Source organism: Lethenteron reissneri, chromosome 38 (assembly GCF_015708825.2).
Source record: "Lethenteron reissneri isolate LAM-NWPU_2019-01 chromosome 38, ASM1570882v1, whole genome shotgun sequence".
Lineage (NCBI taxonomy): Eukaryota > Metazoa > Chordata > Hyperoartia > Petromyzontiformes > Petromyzontidae > Lethenteron > Lethenteron reissneri.
The window spans coordinates 8,803,360-8,820,986 of NC_083816.1; the positions used below are offsets into that span (position 1 = coordinate 8,803,360).

The 17,627-nt window shown below is 45.8% G+C and overlaps 1 protein-coding gene across 2 annotated transcripts in view; it reads right to left on the reverse strand.

Annotated features, from left to right (window-relative positions):
• Positions 1-17,627, reverse strand: part of LOC133351768 (IQ motif and SEC7 domain-containing protein 1-like) — a 229,677-nt gene that overhangs the window by 79,077 nt on the left and 132,973 nt on the right. The window lies entirely within an intron of this gene.

A 17,627-nucleotide genomic window follows, 5' to 3' on the forward strand; every position in this document is an offset into this window, starting at 1 on the left:
CTAAAGCAGTGAACTATTTGTCTTTTGTCAACGTGACACTTTTTTACTGATTGGCCGTGTCGGGTGGTGGAGGGTTACGACACATTTATAAATAACGCGATCTAAACCCAAAAACGTTGATTATGAGGCTGGATTTCGCCGTGCGAGCCACAGGGGACCTGTTCTGATATCGCTAGCCGCTGATATTAGCCGCGGCCGGGAAATTGCACTCAGATTTCCAGGTTTGTTGACAAAACCACAATCGCCCACGCGCTTTCCAATCGGGCAGAAGTTAAAGCCCCATGTCAACCTTGGCTCAGTGGGCGGGCACTACTTTCTCCTCCGCTGTCCCAGATATGTGGATTGTCTGGAACCCCATCGACTTGTCCAGCCTGGCTGTCGACTCCCTGTTCCCGTTTTAAGCCCAAGCTTAAGAGCTTTCTTGTCTCCTCTGCCTATGACTATTTCTCTTCTGAAATATATATATATGTGGTAGTACAGTATATACTCCATCTTTTCACGATGTGCATTCCAAATATTTTGTTTTCAGATGCGGTTGCTATTCGGCGCTCTGTAAAAAACAACAACAACAAAAATCCGAATTTTATTGTAGTATTTATAGAATTCTACTGCTTGGGCAAGCTTTGGTAAATAGCACGGTGATTGTGATGGACACATGACGGATTAGTGGGCCTAGGGTGACAGGCGGTTGCTTTCGCCCGACCGGTATTCACGATGGCACGCCACCGCCAGCACCGCCGCAAAATCGACACAAATTTTCGGGCCAAGTTGAACGTGCAGAGGGATTCCCGTTTTAAATTTGCCCGTGGCCGCCACGCACGGCTGACGGATTATTCCGCCTCGACGTTAATGCGGCGCGGAGGATCGATCCGTCGGACGACAACAGCCACGGCGCAGAGAAACACTTTGCACACAAGCCGGAGAGCGCAACACCCTTGATGAGCGAGACCCAGGGTGGTCCCTGTAAACACACGCACGCGCAGATGTTGACTCTTGCTCACAACAAAAAATCGCATTTTTTGTGGTGTTGGGAGGGAGCTTCGCGCGCGTGCGCGTTGTTATTGCCGTGGGGCCGGCGCTGCTCGGATGCCACGAGCGGCCGCAGGAGGCGGGCCACACGAGCGCGTCTGTGGTTTTGAGCCAACTCCACCGCCACCACCACCCCCAGACCAACTCTACCACCACCACGAGACCAACTCCACCACCACCACCACGAGACCAACTCTACCACCACCAACCACCACCACGAGACCAACTCTATTACCACCACCACCACCACGAGACCAACTCCACCACCACCACCACGAGACCAACTCTACCACCACCACGAGACCAACTCCACCACCACCACCAACCACCACCACGAGACCAACTCCACCACCACCAACCACCACCACCAGACCACGTCGACGCGACCGACCCGCGGGCTCTGGAATGCAGCCCCCCCCCCCCCACTGCCCCCACGCTTTACTCAGCCTGGCTGGCCATTGACAACCAGTGGCAAGTGCCTGGAGATGAAACGGTAGTAAATTACGTTCGCAAGGTATCCCATCATCCACCCCCCCTCCCTCCAGTTCCCCCTCTCCCGACATGAGCTCCTCCTGCTCCGACATGACAATGATGACAAAGAACCCCCGTGTAGCCTTAACAGACTCTTGGGGCAAGTGCTGCTAGCGAGTAGCAGCACCTATTGAAGGCCGCCACGGAACACGAGGGGGGTGGTGGTGGGTGGGCAGCAACAACTTCGGGCCGCCTTTGTCTCCCCAGTGCTGATGCTTTTTGCACACCGCACCCAGGTACTCACTTGAGGCTGAGTCGACCTAGGGGGGAGGCCCAGGACCGGTTCAGATAATCCTCACTGGTGTTGACCGTGAGCGTGAATCGAACTCGGGTGGCCGGGTCCGTAGCACAGCACGCTGACTGCAAACACTACCGCTCCCCACAAATACCTCCCCGGCAACACGCAACGATTCGTTGTAAGATTTGGAGATGTGGTTCATGTCACCAGCCTGGCTATCGTCAATGGTAGAGTGGATGAGCAGGTCGATTATCAGGTACAAATTGTTTTTTTGTAATTCTAAACACTTTTTGCATGCACTGTATACCATAAGCATTCATGACTTCGATACCACAGTGAAGCCGGTCAAGGCAGTGAGAGGTTTCCCTTCAGCAACATGAAACAAGAAGAAATATATTACTGTCTATATAGTTGTGAAGCTTAAACAAAACGACGTAGCTTTATTAACATAGAAACATACAAAATTTGTATTATCGGTTAAATGAACGGTACATTTTTTCAACGAATGGAAATATTTTTATCACGATAAACCCGATAGCCAAACTTCCGTGCTCTGCACCAGAATCCAACAGGCGATGTGAGCTAGGAATTAAATGATTAAATCCAATTACTGTGTTGCTGCATCAACGTTGCTTTGGCATTCGTGAATATCAATTCACGTGTAAATACAATAAACCCTTTAGTGGGTTGCGATACAAATGTTGTGACTTTTACATTGGTCACACGATCCTCCGTCTGCAAGTATTCCACCGTCGTGGATTGCCACATCCGACGCATGCAAAACAATCGTAGACGAAGCACCCTAATGATGCCACTAACACTGCCCGCTTCTCAAATACCACCGCAGACGTGAACGCGTTGATATGACGGCGTGGTCAAAGTGTGTGCACTTCCTTAGAAAGAACACACTGCCCCATAAATGAGGTTTATTTTTGTTAAATCACGTGACAAATATCAACAATAAAACTCGCACATTACTCACCATGTGCCAAAATATCTAGACCCCCATCGTCACAGTGGCCCCCATAGCCACTAAAAGGTCACTTGTGCAGCCCTGCAATTGCTTGCTCACGCCACCGCTGGTGGTAGCTCCTCCACGGGAGAGAGTTTCTCGAGGATATGTTGGCCTACTCTTCCACGCCAATCAGACGCCTTGGACTTTAGCGCGAGTAGCCACGCTTTACCCCTAACACACACACACAACCCACGTATCGACTTCACTGCGATGTACCCATTTACACTGCTTGGGTGGACAGAGGCCTCCACAACGGTGCAATACATCACGGGGGCGTTCTTTTTTTATTAGATCGCTGCCGGCAATCATCACTCATCCATAAGCACAAGGAGCCCTCCGGTGTGATTATTATTTAGCATTTAACGGGGCAGGCGGCAGTAAACGCAGGAGCACGGGGGGGGGGGGGGGGTAGGATCGGTGACATCTCGTAAAAACGCTTGGCTCACCTTCGGTGCGAGGTCCGGGGCATCTCCCACGGGACAAAACAGACGGCAGTACTCCAAGCAGAAGGACTTCAGCCGAAGCATCTCGGCCTCACTTTGGAGCTCACCACCCAACCCAACCGCTCTGCGGCCGGAGCACAGATATCCCGAGAGGGGAAGTGACTCGTCGCATGGAGGGTCAAAAAACAGTCGCTGAGCTCACTATGCCTCGACGAAATGCAATTATAGGGAGCGCCGCGAGATCCACCAGACTCACTCATTCACTGGCCCAGACATCTACTGTAGAGAAGAAAAAAAAGAGAGAGAAACAGATGGATAAAATGCACACTTCAAACCCTTTCTCATAATGATTTACGGCTTGAACCGAAAGAGCCCTTACAACGAGACCAGCTATTAAATTGGAACGTGCGTTATTGGAGTTGAGATTCAAATGCCAGCCCGCATATGTCGTGGCGCAGGTAAGGCAGACACGAACTTCCCTTCGCAAGCACCGACACCGCGCCCCCACCGCCACATCACTCCGATCCTTGCATGTTGCCCGCTCGCCAGCGCATTCTCAAATATCCCATCACGGGTGTCTGTTACCCACCCGGCTTGAACCACCGCATCAGTTTCCCTGGCAAAACCCTCGCCCATCGATATCCATCCACGCCTAACACCGTTGCGAGATTCGTCCGTCTCCACCGTGCAAGCCTGTCGGATGAAATAAAATAAAAACGATATTAAAAACTATACTCTTTGGTTCTTTTGGTAAAGTCACGTAGGTAGAAAATAAAATGGATTCACGACGTTTCGATCGCGACACGAGCGTTCGTCATCGGGAAGAGGGGTGAACCTATCTTCGTGACTTTACCGAAAGACCCAAAGAATAAAAACTAATTATTTTACCTCGTAAGGCCAACTGAGCTCCATAGCTCTTTTGTCATAAGCGACTTGGCCACAAATGATAGCCCAACGAAGTGGCTTATCATGTGGAAATGTACAGCAGTCAAATACTCTAAATGTGGAGGGAAAACCCGGATGACCCAGAGAACAATCCAGGCGACAGGTGGCGAGACACGCAAACTCCAAATCTACAGACGGTCACAGGGTTGGGATCGAACCCACGACCTCCTGTATACCAGGCGAGGTGGTTAACATCTCCTAGCCACCGTGATGATGATGAGAGAAACACGCAAACTCCAAATCTACAGACGGTCAGGGTTGGGATCGAACCCACGACCTCCTGTATACCAGGCGAGGTGGTTAACATCTCCTAGCCACCGTGATGATGATGAGAGAAACACGCAAACTCCAAATCTACAGACGGTCAGGGTTGGGATCAAACCCACGTTCTCCTGTATACCAGGCGAGGTGGTTAACATCTCCTAGCCACCGTGATGATGATGAGAGAAACACGCAAACTCCAAATCTACAGACGGTCAGGGTTGGGATCGAACCCACGACCTCCTGTATACCAGCCGAGGTAGTTAACATCTCATAGCCACCGTGATGATGATGAGAGAAACACGCAAACTCCAAATCTACAGACGGTCAGGGTTGGGATCAAACCCACGTTCTCCTGTATACCAGGCGAGGTGGTTAACATCTCCTAGCCACCGTGATGATGATGAGAGAAACACGCAAACTCCAAATCTACAGACGGTCAGGGTTGGGATCAAACCCACGTTCTCCTGTATACCAGGCGAGGTGGTTAACATCTCCTAGCCACCGTGATGATGATGAGAGAAACACGCAAACTCCAAATCTACAGACGGTCAGGGTTGGGATCGAACCCACGACCTCCTGTATACCAGCCGAGGTAGTTAACATCTCCTAGCCACCGCGGCACCCAGATTATATCGGAAGCCCCACTACCTCCACGTTGTGAAAGTGCAATGAATTGTCCTTGCTATTTAGATTAATTTCTGTACGGCAGGTAAGTGGGTCTTTTGTCTTATTGATTAAGTGCTAGAACTTTAATATGTTTTTTGCCTATCAACGTCGCGAAAATAACCGACATCTTGACGTGGTATGCACGTGGGCAATGTGGGAAGAGGGCAAAAGAGGGCATTTGTATATAATGCCCCTCTCATAAATAACCTCACCGTTGACGAATAATATAAAATAAAGGCAGCACAATTTGTCATGACAAAGCATAATGGGTTTTTATATTATATTTATATTATTTTTTTCTATTATATTTATATTATATTTATATTATATTTATATAAAAAAAATTATCTTCATATTATATTTTTCTATTATATTTATATAATATTTTATATTTATTTTATATTCATATTATATTAATATTTTTATATTATATTTCTATTATATTTATATTATATTTTTAGATTATATTTCTATTATGTTTATATAATATTAATATTTTAATGTTCATATTATATTTTTCTATTCTAATTATATTTTATATTTATTTAATATTCATATTATTATACTTATTTTCTATATATATATCATATTGCTTTTTGAGTTCAATAGGCCCCAGTCTTGCAGACAATGTGCTCCTGCCAATAACAATTGCCAACCCAGCAGTATTTGTTTTACAAACCTCACTTGGCTGAGGTTGAGCTGATGGATGAAAAATATATTTTTAGATAGAGGATCTTCATTGATTGAATTATCCATAGTGTACCAGAACAACATGGTACCAGTGATGCAGTAATTTTTTGTCTGTTGATGGTCGGCGATGTGGCAATCGACTCATCTCGACGAGCTGTACACGATGCACCACGTGGTGCGTACCGCGAGCGTTCAGGGTTTCGACGCAATCGTCCTCGCTGCGTTTCGACTGATTTCGGATTGATTGGTACCCCAGTCGCGGAGTGAAGTACACCCCTGACAAAAATAGTGTTCCACAAATATAATATTAATTGCCTACGGCCCATTTTATATTATTTGGTACCCCAGGGTACCGCCATGAGGATAATATAATACATTTGATGCTCTGTATCATTTACCCAGCATATACGCAGCCCTTATTATTCACGAAAATCTATGGATGCAGCTTGTTAGGCAATAAATAATGAGGCATTTTGTTTTCTTAATTGCATACCTGAAATTAATTACCCATGGAAATATCCAACGGTTTCATTAAATACCTGGCATAGCTAATGGATTCATTGAGGATGCACGGCATACAGATGCTGTGTCCTTCCCCCGCACCTCCGATTAGCTCGGTTGGCTATGTACGGTGCAAAAGAAGTTCAACAAACATGCTGCTGCTGCTACTTACATTGAACCTTGCATCCAAACATTGAAGCGATTGTACGTGGACATGACAAAGCGGAATTCCGATACAATCATTCTGTTGGCTGCACCGAGACCCATAGGCAGATGTTCACACAGTCACACGGCGCGAGTTCTGGATTCAACAAAGACAGGTCGAGGTCCGAGTTATTATTTAGGTGGCAGTGCTGTCCGCTTGCTTATTTTGTCTCACGCTCCCGCCGCCATGGATAATGGAGTTTGTTCGAAAAAAAAAAACAGGATGGGTTTTCATCTTCTTGGTTCTTTCGGTAAAGTCACGTAGAAGGGAAGTAATAAAAATAAAACATAATAAAATAATTCTCACGACGTTTCGGCCACAACACAAGCAGCCGTCCTCAGGTCTGTCGAGGCGACAGCGTCTAAATGAAACACCACCACGCTTCGAGCATCTATTTAAGCTGGGTTGGAAGGGGGGGAAAATGCGCCTTGACAAAATAATCTGCATATCAAGAGGAATTTAGCATATTTATGGGAAATGCAGGAATGCGACTAGTGCTATTTGTGACTTTCTACGTGACTTTACCGAAAGAACCAAGAAGATGAATCCCTGTAGTCACGAAAGCTTTAAATCGAAAAAAGATGGGTTTTCATTTAATTTAATTCTAAATTTGAAGTTTTCGTGACTGCAAGGATTCATACTCTTTGGGTTTTTTCGGTAAAGTCGCGTAGGTAAAAAATTAAATAAATTATCTCACGACGTTTCGGAAGCCATACATTTTGCTGTAGCGTATTAGGCAATTTTACTGGAGCAGTTACACCTGATGACGGAGGCTTGTGTGGCTTCCGAAACGTCGTGAGTTAATTTATTTAAATTATTTACCTACGTGATTTCATTTCATTTACACAAAAAACCATAACAATTCGTTATTTGCTGTTGCAGAACCTTGTGCCGTCACAACTAAATTCATGCCCCCTCCCCCCCCCCCCCCCTCTGCTTAAATGTTTTTCTCGTCCACCAGCCGATTGGTCTTTCGCAAAAAAAATGTCATAGTTGCCACCTCTGTGGCTCAACAAACCAGAACACAGCACTAGAGCAGGGGTAGAACCTCCCATGCGTGCATTTTGTTGAGAGGTGTGCAATTACACAACTGACAAAAAGTCGGGACTTTTAATATCCCAGGAAGACTTTACAGATTTCCCAGGACAGCTAACCTCGAAAGGATGAAGTCATGGGAATCCGATGTTAGGTGGCGACCCTACGAATGATTCATGAACACAGCATTAGTTTAAAATGGGCAAACTTTGAGCCAGTTTGTCCCTACTGGGTCTCACCAGCAGAACATCGTTCTGAAAGGCACATGATCTGACGAATGAGAAAACATATAAAGGTTTTATGTGGGAAGAGGAATGTTTGTGAATGATCTATTCATCATCCTCAATGCACCAGCGACGCGCACACTACGTATGTGCCACGCTATGTTTTGAACGGATGGGTCTCATAGCTTAATTAGATGGCCCTATGATAATTGTTTTTTTACCCTTCTATCTGGCAACAAAACTGACACCTTTTTACAAGGAGTCATGTTTGCATAGACCGCAATACCTGCAGTCATAATACAAATAAAAGACATAACTCTGATAATGTGCACTGTCCTTGAAGTTGATTGGTCCATACCCGAGACAGCTTTCCTTAGAACCTAGTCAATCAACTTCAAGTACAGTGCACATTATCAGAGTGATGTCTTTTGTTTGTATTATGACTGCAGGTATTGCGGTCTATGCAAACATGACTCCTTGTACAAAGGTGTCAGTTTTGTTGCCAGATAGAAGGGTAAAAAAAACAATTATCATATTTTTACTGGCAAATGAGGTTCCCATAGTGTAGATGGCCCCAACCCATGATTGGCAACGCAAGAGCATTGGCTTAACAGATCTGACTCGTGATGAGACCCAGCAGTTCGAGACCCGTGTATATCTGTCCCGCTCATTCAAACTCTGAAAGGAAATATTGCTTCAGATGGCCCACAGGCTGACGGATGACAGAAACTAAAATATAATTATGTTTTACGTCGAGAGAAGGGACTTTTGTTTGGTTATTTATTTCTTTGGCAAACAAGAATTTTCCACTAAATTCCCCGAATACGCTCCGCCTGCAGGTGTCTGTGTTTTTCGGGTGGACGGGTCAAGTATTCACCCTGCACTCCCTCCCTGCCCCCTCCCCCCGCAGCAGCACTGTCGCTATTGAAATGAAAATCACAGATGTAAATCCCCGTGTGGAAGAGTGTGGTGTGGTTGTGGGTTTGGTTGTGGCGGTGGTTGTGGCTGTGGTTGTGGTGTAGTTGTGGTTGTGGCTTGTAGTTGTGGCTGTGGGTGTGGCTGTGGTTGTGGTTGTGGTTGTGGGTGTGGCTGTGGCTGTGGTTGTGGCTGTAGGTTGTGGCTGTGGCTGTGGTTGTGGCTGTGGCTGTGGGTGTGGTTGTGGTGTGGTTGTGGCTATGGGTGTGGTTGTGGCTGTGGTTGTGGTTGTGGCTGGGCTGTGGGTGTGTTGTGGGCTGTGGTTGTGGTGGCTGTGGTTGTGGTGTGGCTGGGTTGTGGCTGTAGCTGTGGTTGTGGCGGTGGTGTGGCTGTGGTTGTGGCTGTGGTTGTGGCTGTAGTTGTGGCTGTGGTTGTGGGTGTGGTTGTGGCTTGTGGGTTGTGGTTGTGGTTGTGGCTATGGTTGTGGCTGTGGTTGTGAGTGTGGTTGTGGCTGTGGTTGTGGTTGTGAGTGTGGTTGTGGTTGTGGTTGTGGCTGTGGCTGTGGTTGTGGGTGTGGTTGTGGTTGTGGTTGTGGCTGTGGTTGTGGCTGTGGTTGTGGCTGTGGCTGTGGTTGTGGTTGTGAGTGTGGTTGTGAGTGTGGTTGTGGCTGTGGTTGTGGCTGTGGCTGTGGTTGTGGCTGTGGCTGTGGTTGTGGCTGTGGCTGTGGTTGTGAGTGTGGTTGTGGTTGTGGGTGTGGTTGTGGTTGTGAGTGTGGTTGTGGCTGTGGCTGTGGCTGTGGTTGTGGTTGTGGCTGTGGCTGTGGTTGTGAGTGTGGTTGTGGTTGTGGGTGTGGTTGTGGCTGTGGTTGTGGTTGTGGGTGTGGCTGTGGTTGTGAGTGTGGTTGTGGTTGTGGGTGTGGTTGTGGCTGTGGTTGTGGCTGTGGTTGTGAGTGTGGTTGTGGGTGTGGCTGTGGTTGTGGTTGTGGTGTGGTTGTGGCTGTGGCTGTGGTTGTGGCTGTGGCTGTGGTTGTGAGTGTGGTTGTGGTTGTGGGTGTGGTTGTGGCTGTGGTTGTGGCTGTGGTTGTGAGTGTGGTTGTGGGTGTGGCTGTGGTTGTGGTTGTGGCTGTGGTTGTGGCTATAGTTGTGGCTTTGGTTGTGGCTGTGGTTGTGGCTGTGGTTGTGGCTGTGGTTGTGGCTATGGTTGTGGCTGTGGCTTTGGTTGTGGCTGTGGGTGTAGTTGTGGTTGTGGGTGTGGGTGTGGCTGTGGTTGTGGCTGTGGTTGTGGTTGTGGGTGTGGTTGTGGCTGTGGGTGTAGTTGTGGTTGTGGGTGTGGGTGTGGCTGTGGTTGTGGCTGTGGTTGTGGGTGTGGGTGTGGCTGTGGTTGTGGTTGTGGCTGTGGGTGTGGCTGTGGTTGTGGCTGTGGTGTGGGTGGGTGTGGCTGTGGTGTGGCTGTGTTGTGGGTGTGGCTGTGGCTGTGGTTGTGGCTGTAGTTGTGGTTGTGGGTGTGGCTGTGGTTGTGGCTGTGGTTGTGGGGTGGGTGTGGCTGTGGTTGTGGCTGTGGTTGTGGCTGTGGCTGTGGTTGTGGCTGTGGGCGTAGTTGTGGTTGTGGGTGTGGTTGTGGCTGTGGTTGTGGCTGTGGTTGTGGATGTGGTTGTGGCTGTGAGTGTGGTTGTGGCTGTGGTTGTGGCTGTGGGGGTAGTTGTGGCTGTGGTTGTGATTGTGGGTGTAGTTGTGGCTGTGGTTGTGGCTGTGGTTGTGGCGGTGGTTGTGGCTGCGAGTGTAGTTGTGGCTGTGGGTGTGGTTGTGGCTGTGGTTGTGACTGTGGGGGTAGTTGTGGCTGTGGTTGTGATTGTGGGTGTAGTTGTGGCTGTGGTTGTGGCTGTGGTTGTGGCGGTGGTTGTGGCTTTGAGTGTAGTTGTGGCTGTGGGTGTGGTTGTGGCTGTGGTTGTGACTGTGGGGGTAGTTGTGGCTGTGGTTGTGGCTGTGGCTGTGGTTGTGACTGTGGGGGTAATTGTGGCTGTGGTTGTGGCTGTGGCTGTGGTTGTGGCTGTGGTTGTGAGTGTGGTTGTGGTTGTGGTTGTGGCTGTGGTTGTGGCTGTGGTTGTGGGTGTGGCTGTGGTTGTGGTTGTGGCTGTGGTTGTGGTTGTGGCTGTGGCTGTGGGTGTAGTTGTGGTTGTGGGTGTGGTTGTGGCTATGGTTGTGGTTGTGGCTGTGGGTGTGGTTGTGGCTGTGGTTGTGGTTGTGGGTGTAGTTGTGGCTGTGGTTGTGGCTGTGGTTGTGGGTGTGGTTGTGGTTGTGGGTGTAGTTGTGGCTGTGGTTGTGGCTGTGGTTGTGGCTGTGGTTGTGGGTGTGGTTGTGGCTGTGGTTGTGGTTGTGGCTGTGGCTGTGGTTGTGGCTGTGGTTGTGGCTGTGGCTGTGGTTGTGGCTGTGGTTGTGGGTGTGGTTGTGGCTGTGGTTGTGGCGGTGGGGAGCTGCGAGCGATGCAAGTTAGCCGAGCACCCTCGAAAGACAAAAAAAATACAAAGATTTCCCGCATAACGTCGAACAGACTCTCGGGGCAAGAGCTGTTAGCGAGCGCCTATGATGGCCAGCACGGCACACGAATGGGGTGGGTGGTAAACACCAACGCCCAGCCGCCTTTGTCTTCCCAGCGCTGTTGTTTTCTCACACTGCACCGGATGCTCATTTGAGGCTGAGTCGATCTAGGTGGAGGCCCAGGACTTGTTAAAATGTTCGCCACTGTTGTTGGTCGTGAGCGGGAATTGAACTTGGGTCACCGGGTTCATAGCGCTGCAGGCTAACAGCTGTGCTACCACTTGTCACACACGGACGCACGTGCGGGATTCTACTCTCTAAGGGGGTGAGGGAGTTGGGAGGCATATAAAGGCTTTTCGGCCTGTGGTCATCCCCAGGCCCACTCCCTTCCCCATCATCTCCACGAATCCTCACATCTCACATATCTAACGTTGCCCCCGTCCAAACTCCCCTTCGCTCCTCTCACCCTAGCTATCGACATCTGCGTGGGTCTTAGCCATGGAATATTGAGCAGAATGACGGGCCCGATACGTGCACAACATTTGGCCTTCCTACTTGACCTCAGGGTCATTGAATGTGGACCCAAAGGGCCAGTGGCCAGCTCTATATTGTCCTTTAAGTTCGTTTCCCCCCCTTAGTTTGCAATGTCAATCATTGTGAACGAAGAGGAATTTTCACTTAAGGATATATATATTTTTTTAATTTTTCAACTGACTACAGGCCCGAAGCAGAAACATACAACATTTAAATATATGTGAACCACAGGCTTAGCAGAATATTCGTGAACAAACTTAAAAACATGTATAAACCTAACATTCAAAAGCAATTCGTTTGAAAATGAAATAGATTGTTCACTTTTCGCGGATACCCTTACTGTTCTATTAAATGTCACAGCTCGGCATTTAAACAACAAACGAATAAAAAAATAAACTACGAGATGTTTAAAATGATAGCTTTTGTGCGGTCAACGTTTCTAACGGACTTCTGATTAAATTTTCCGCAAAGATGGCTTACATCCAAGAAACAAATACACGTTTCATTTTGTAGAGCACACAGACGTGGGTTTCAAAGCCACCCTCACTCCACTATGCTTCTGCGGGTACCACCGGACCACACGAACATTCCAGTTGTACATTCGACTCTTTCATTCAACCAATCGAGACATACTCTTTAGTTCCTTCGGTAAAGTCACGTTGGTAGACTACGACGTTTCGATCGCCACACAAGCAATCATCTTCACCTGAATGCCGAGCTGTGACATTTACTATTTTTTCTACCTACGTGACTTTACCGAAAGAACTAAAGAGTATGAATTCCTACAGTCACGAAAGCTTCAAATCGAAATTCAATCGAGACTGCAATACTGTAACACAATTCTTGAAATGCCGTGCATAAAAGTGACGTTTTGACGCACAAGTCTGTGAATCTTCTTGGTTCTTTCGGTAAAGTCACGTAGAAGGGAAATAATAAAATAATAAAAATAAAACATAATAAAATAATTCTCACGACGTTTCGGCCACAACGCAAGCAGCCGTCCTCAGGTGAAGAACAGGTCTGTCGGAAAGATGCTGTCTTTCCGACAGTTTGGTAAAGTCACGTTGGTAGACGCTGTCTTTCCGACAGACCTGGTCTTCACCTGAGGACGGCTGCTTGCGTTGTGGCCGAAACGTCGTGAGAATATTTAATTGTTTTATTTTTATTATTTTATTATTTCCCTTCTACGTGACTTTACCGAAAGAACCAAGAAGATGAATCCCTGCAGTCACGAAAGCTTTAAATCGAAAAAGTCTGTCAATGCTTTTCATGACCCTGTTCACGTCACGACTGTGTTTTATTTCGTATTCTTCTTCGAACTGAATGCTACGGGTGTGGTGGAGAGATGTCAATGTTGCCTTGTTGCGCTGCGGGTAAACTACATTTGATTTGTGTCTTCGACTGAATTGCATTGTGGGACTCCTTGATGGGCCACGTGGTCGCACGGTCAAGTCAAACAACCGTTCGTGTGAGGTGGCATCACCCCTCGGTCATCGCGTTGACACAGGGTGACCCTTACTCATACTCTTGGTTCTTTCGATAAAGTCACGTAGGTAAAGAAAATAAAAAATAAAAGATAAAAATAAATAAAATTATATTTTTTTGCTGTGGTATTCACACCTGATGACGATTGCTTGTGTTGCAATCGAAACGTCGTGATTTAATTTTGTTCATTTTAATTTTTTAATTTTTTATTTTCTTTACCTATGTGACTTTACCGAAATAACCAAGAGTATGGATCCTTGAAGTCACGAAAACTTCAAATCTAGGGTGAACCTGTGCTCACAATTGTGCACTTATCAGTTTATCCCTTCAAAGCCCATCTCGGGCACAGTTTGTTGTTGCAGGTGTGACGGCAAAAGTTGTTGAGGGGATTGTTGAGTTAGTTTGGGTGTAGGTGAGACCGTAACAATTACGCTGAGCTATAATTCATACGAAGTATTTGGCAATTTATTCAGATAAAAGTTGTTTGGAAAAAAAGCCAACGAAACGGAAATTTGTTTTCGGTACTTCCAAAAAACGAACACATTTCCTCCTCGCAAGCAAACGGACGTTCCGTTTATGTTTTGTTGAATCGATAATTTGGGACACAATGAATATTAGATATCACTGGTCAACACACTTTTTCTGGCATAGGGTATTCCAACGGTTTTAAGATAATGTTGGGGTGCTGATTCCAAATCTGCCATCAGTTTTTGTCTATCACATCAGGTTTTTGAAATATAAAATATTGCATATTCAATTAAAACTGCAGAAGAAAAATATTAACTAAATGTGGATATCTACATAAAATGATATTATAAACACACTATCCTAAAAATACAGCACCATATTTTAACACTAAAGCAGTCACTGACTCGCAACAACTTGCAATCATAAGTGACAGAGTTAATTTCTGGTAAAATCAATGAAAATGGGGTATGCTGATAGCATAAAAATGAGATGTGATCGAGCAAATCTGAGATCAGATTTGGAATCAGCACCCTGAAATTAGTCTAGAACAGCTGCAAAAGTCCAGGCCAGAAAAAAATGTTTTTTTTTTTTGTTGACCAGTGTATTACTTCAAAACAAGCGACACGCGACAGATCTCATCCAGTCACACACAGACAGTTATACTCTTGAGCGAACTGCAAAACAATTTACGAATCACTTCCACACGACGCCAGTGATAGCCCTTGAGGTAAAAACAATTTTCTATTTGGAAACAGTCAATAAAATAGAATGCAATTCTGATTTAGAGAGCGTAAAAACATAACCACATCTCAATATGATGTAGATACACAGTGGGACATGGGCGTCCTGGGAATATATTTATTTGATTTATATAAATGTTCTCATCAAAGGCTGAGGGCAAAATGTGGTCTTGAGACGGAGACTTGAATGGAGAGAAGCGGGGAGTCGGCAGCGTGGATGGCTGAGGTGGGGTAGGGGGGGGGCAAAGGGAGTTCTTGGCTACGGAAGCAACACTTCCTCAACGTATATGGACAATGTTTTTCAGAATCAGAATATTTATTTATACTGGAGGAATCCGATGAGCTATAAAGCTCTTTTTAACAGATGTCCAGGAGGGGCGGGTCAGAACGTTTCAACAACAAAGAAGGCAAAAACAAGATCGGAATGCAAAGTAGATGAAATGTAAATACATTTCTTTTAAAAAAACTATTGTTTTTATCTTCTTGGTTCTTTCGGTAAAGTCACGTAGAAGGGAAGTAATAAAATAATAAAAATAAAACATAATAAAATAATTCTTACGACGTTTCGGCTGCTTGCGTTGTGGCCGAAACGTCGTGAGAATTATTTTATTATGTTTTATTTTTATTATTTTATTACTTCCCTTCTACGTGACTTTACCGAAAGAACCAAGAAGATGAATCCCTGCAGTCACGAAAGCTTTATTGTTTTTATGTTACCAGGTAAAGCCCACTGAGCTATTAGCTTTTTTTCTTTCAGAAGGGACCTGGTCACAAATGATAGCTCAACGAAGTGGCTTATCGCGTGGACATTTATGGCAGCAGAAGAATCTAATCTCAACGCACGTCGATTCTAAATGTGGAGGGGAAAATAAAACCCTGAGGACTGGGGAGAAACACCATCCATGAGTTACTTCTTACTGCCAAGCCAGTGAGGATAAACATGTTCATGAACTTTTCAAGGCTCTCTCTTAGAAAGCGCAGCGAAAAAATGTGTGTGAATGAGTCTTTAGTTTGTGTTTATTCATTATTATTTGTAATTCAGAATAACTCATTGCGTTTTAACAGTGCACTGTTTATTAGTACCGCATTTACTCAACTGAAATGTATCTCCTGACCTTTAGAAACAGAATTAATAGAAATTTCAACAAAAAATATTTGAATTCACAAAGCATATACCTGGACTTCTAATGCGAGAGTATTTCAAGATGCTGTTTAATACAATATACAGCACCTTGGAATACGACTGACCGTGATACATAAATGTACATGTGCAGACGTCTCTCTGCCAATCCACTGCTGGATGAGAGCTTCCTCACAAGCGTGCGGATCATATTTGAGCACCCTTCACCGTACTGGTCGTCGCAGGTCGGTGAAGCCTGGGGAGCATAGACGCTGCAGCGGACTACAGTCTAACATTGGATATTCATGCAGCAGCAGCACCTCCTGCTTACCACTCCAGAGCAGCAGCAGCAGCCTTCCGCAACTGATATATTAAAACATAAAGTCTATATTAACAGCTAAATGCCCACTGAGCTGTATAGCTATTTTCAGGAGCGACCTGGCCACAAATGAAAGCGCAACGAAGTGGTTAAGCGCGTGGATATTTATGGCAGTCAAATAATCTAAACTCATGTTGATTCTAAAATGTGGAGGGGGGAAAAAACCGGACCACGGGGAGAAAAATCCACACGACCTCGGGGAGAGAGAGACACCGCAAACTCCAAATATACAGCAGCAGGCGTCACGGTTGGGGTCGAACCCATGACCTGCTGCATACCAGGCAAGGAACGAAACATTGCACCATGGTGATCACCCATCCAAGCACTACGCAAGCACAACCACGCTTAGATTTGAGACATGATGAGCCCCGAGTGTATTTTGGGTGATTTAGGTCTTACACATAATACATGACTAGCATTTAAATACAGTGCAGCATGAATGATAGACGAATTACAGTCATTGTGTAAATCCAGTCTCAAGAGTATCACCTACCTTATACCGTACGTAACCTATATATGGGATCATAAACGTCAGCCCTAAATTTCCGATTTAAAGCTTTCGTGACTGCAGGGATTCATCTTCTTGGTTCTTTCGGTAAAGTCACGTAGAAGGGAAGTAATAAAATAATAAAATAAAACATAATAAAAAAATAATTCTCACGACGTTTCGGCCACAACGCAAGCAGCCGAAACGTCGTGAGAATTATTTTATTATGTTTTATTTGTATTATTTTATTATTTCCCTTCTTCGTGACTTTTCCGAAAGAACCAAGAAAATAAACGTCAGCCCTGTTAATTGATCACTGGATAAAAGGCCTCCTTGTGCCATGTTGATTACATGGGTTGTTCGGCCATACTTCACCACAATGTGTCAGAGAGGAGAGGGATTCGGGGATCACCTGCAAAAGTATTTATTTCACTCACCAAACTAACGTTGGTCTTGGCCAGGAATCGAACTCAGGTCGCCGGGTTTGTACCATTGCATGTTAACCACCGCTCGCTTTTAAATAATTGAACACGTAAAACCCTTTGCTGCGTGGTGTGTGGGGAAATAAATGAGTGATCAGTGCCCTTAGTTGATATATAAGTATTATGATCCATCATAGTTTGCAAGTTTGGCCAAAGGATTTTACAATCCTTTAAGGGGGAAGACATTTTCAATAAATCATAACGGCCAGCTGTGGAGGTAGTAAAACAAATGCGATTATTTTTCCCCATCATCAAATATAACCACGATTACCAAACCAGACTGACATTCCTTGACCAGCACAAGAATGAGCAATAAAAAATGGATTTTCCTTGCGGAAATCACCATCGCCATAGCTTAGAGCATGTTGGGACAGAAGAGAAAAAAACACAAAAACAACTGTGAAAGAATAATAGCTTGCATGTAACGTACGACCCGTACATATTTTTTGTAATAAGTTGTTCCCCGAAGCTTGCATTGTTCTTGCAAGATGTTGCTCCACCCTAGGGAGCAAGTTTGCTTCGTGTGAATATCTTCATGATTTATAAATACTCAAAGGGTATCGGTGGAGCCCTGAGATTGCTTGCTTGCATCACTTCCGGCAGAAGGGCCTGCACAAACAGTTTAGATTTTTTTAATGTTGCCTGTTTTGCGACCTACATGTTTTGGTCATAACATCAGACACCGTCTGATGGACTG